Source organism: Papilio machaon, chromosome 10 (genome assembly GCF_912999745.1).
Source record: "Papilio machaon chromosome 10, ilPapMach1.1, whole genome shotgun sequence".
Taxonomy (NCBI): Eukaryota; Metazoa; Arthropoda; class Insecta; order Lepidoptera; family Papilionidae; genus Papilio; species Papilio machaon.
The window spans coordinates 363679-365881 of NC_059995.1; the positions used below are offsets into that span (position 1 = coordinate 363679).

The 2203-nt window shown below is 36.0% G+C and overlaps 6 non-coding genes across 6 annotated transcripts; all 6 read left to right on the plus strand.

Moving 5' to 3' along the window:
- Window positions 1–229: 229 nt before the first annotated feature.
- Window positions 230–348, plus strand: LOC123721350. The gene has a single exon (XR_006756216.1). It is a non-coding gene; the product is annotated as a 5S ribosomal RNA (ribosomal RNA).
- Window positions 349–527: 179 nt separating this feature from the next.
- On the plus strand, window positions 528–646 carry LOC123721338. The gene has a single exon (XR_006756204.1). It is a non-coding gene; the product is annotated as a 5S ribosomal RNA (ribosomal RNA).
- Window positions 647–825: 179 nt separating this feature from the next.
- LOC123721349 lies at window positions 826–944 on the plus strand. The gene has a single exon (XR_006756215.1). It is a non-coding gene; the product is annotated as a 5S ribosomal RNA (ribosomal RNA).
- A 178-nt stretch (window positions 945–1122) lies between these two features.
- On the plus strand, window positions 1123–1241 carry LOC123721353. Its single transcript, XR_006756219.1, has one exon. It is a non-coding gene; the product is annotated as a 5S ribosomal RNA (ribosomal RNA).
- Window positions 1242–1420: 179 nt separating this feature from the next.
- On the plus strand, window positions 1421–1539 carry LOC123721354. The gene has a single exon (XR_006756220.1). It is a non-coding gene; the product is annotated as a 5S ribosomal RNA (ribosomal RNA).
- Window positions 1540–1718: 179 nt separating this feature from the next.
- LOC123721355 lies at window positions 1719–1837 on the plus strand. Its single transcript, XR_006756221.1, has one exon. It is a non-coding gene; the product is annotated as a 5S ribosomal RNA (ribosomal RNA).
- Window positions 1838–2203: the final 366 nt, after the last annotated feature.

A 2203-nucleotide genomic window follows, 5' to 3' on the forward strand; every position in this document is an offset into this window, starting at 1 on the left:
GATCCAATTCATTATAATCTTCTGTAGCTTAAATCAGTTCTTATTTTGAGTGAGAAGTCTTTAGGTTCTACTTTTCCTCACAGTATCATAGGAAAAAACAGTCTAAATTGTTGATTTATGCAGATATTTTAATACAGGCAGACAAACTTTAATTTTTCAAACTATTTAGTACACAAAATGGTAATATTCACCCAACGAAATGTTTTTCGATAAATATGCTACAGCAGTCGCCAACGTCCATACCACGTTGAATACACCGGTTCTCGTCCGATCACCGAAGTTAAGCAACGTCGGGCGCGGTCAGTACTTGGATGGGTGACCGCCTGGGAACACCGCGTGATGTTGGCTTTTCGTTGCTTTCTTACTCATTTTTTTTTTTTGCATAAAATATCCAGAAGTGTTTTTTTTCTATTTACCTTTAAATAAATGCAATTACAGACAAATTTAAGATTTTTTTAAATTCTTTATATACATAAACTTAATTATATCTCAACTAAATCTTTTTCTATAAATATGCTACAGCGGTCGCCAACGTCCATACCACGTTGAAAACACCGGTTCTCGTCCGATCACCGAAGTTAAGCAACGTCGGGCGCGGTCAGTACTTGGATGGGTGACCGCCTGGGAACACCGCGTGATGTTGGCTTTTCGTTGCTTTCTTACTCATTTTTTTTTTTTGCATAAAATATCCAGAAGTGTTTTTTTTCTATTTACCTTTAAATAAATGCAATTACAGACAAATTTAAGATTTTTTTAAATTCTTTATATACATAAACTTAATTATATCTCAACTAAATCTTTTTCTATAAATATGCTACAGCGGTCGCCAACGTCCATACCACGTTGAAAACACCGGTTCTCGTCCGATCACCGAAGTTAAGCAACGTCGGGCGCGGTCAGTACTTGGATGGGTGACCGCCTGGGAACACCGCGTGATGTTGGCTTTTCGTTGCTTTCTTACTCATTTTTTTTTTTGCATAAAATATCCAGAAGTGTTTTTTTTCTATTTACCTTTAAATAAATGCAATTACAGACAAATTTAAGATTTTTTTAAATTCTTTATATACATAAACTTAATTATATCTCAACTAAATCTTTTTCTATAAATATGCTACAGCGGTCGCCAACGTCCATACCACGTTGAAAACACCGGTTCTCGTCCGATCACCGAAGTTAAGCAACGTCGGGCGCGGTCAGTACTTGGATGGGTGACCGCCTGGGAACACCGCGTGATGTTGGCTTTTCGTTGCTTTCTTACTCATTTTTTTTTTTTGCATAAAATATCCAGAAGTGTTTTTTTTCTATTTACCTTTAAATAAATGCAATTACAGACAAATTTAAGATTTTTTTAAATTCTTTATATACATAAACTTAATTATATCTCAACTAAATCTTTTTCTATAAATATGCTACAGCGGTCGCCAACGTCCATACCACGTTGAAAACACCGGTTCTCGTCCGATCACCGAAGTTAAGCAACGTCGGGCGCGGTCAGTACTTGGATGGGTGACCGCCTGGGAACACCGCGTGATGTTGGCTTTTCGTTGCTTTCTTACTCATTTTTTTTTTTTGCATAAAATATCCAGAAGTGTTTTTTTTCTATTTACCTTTAAATAAATGCAATTACAGACAAATTTAAGATTTTTTTAAATTCTTTATATACATAAACTTAATTATATCTCAACTAAATCTTTTTCTATAAATATGCTACAGCGGTCGCCAACGTCCATACCACGTTGAAAACACCGGTTCTCGTCCGATCACCGAAGTTAAGCAACGTCGGGCGCGGTCAGTACTTGGATGGGTGACCGCCTGGGAACACCGCGTGATGTTGGCTTTTTTTAAACTTTATGTATTTCATTATATTCAAGACAAAAGAATGTTTCTCTCATTCTCTTTTTAACTTAATGTTTTATTTCTCTGGCGGTTAATTTAAAGAGTAATAATATAAATTATTTTTTTCTTTTAACAAAAATTCGATTTATTTATTATCTTGCTTCCCTAGGCATAAGAATGCGATCAAATTTTACGAGCTGTGTGGCGACTGAGGGGATGAAATAAGAAATTACCAATGTCGTTTCAAAAGGTCCTGTGATTTGCTTTTTTTATTCGCGCTCTGACCTCTCGTTCCCAAAGGGATCGACCACTATTTTTTCCGGCAAGCAATCAAAACTTGTCGCTATTCTATCCTTTTTCCATAATA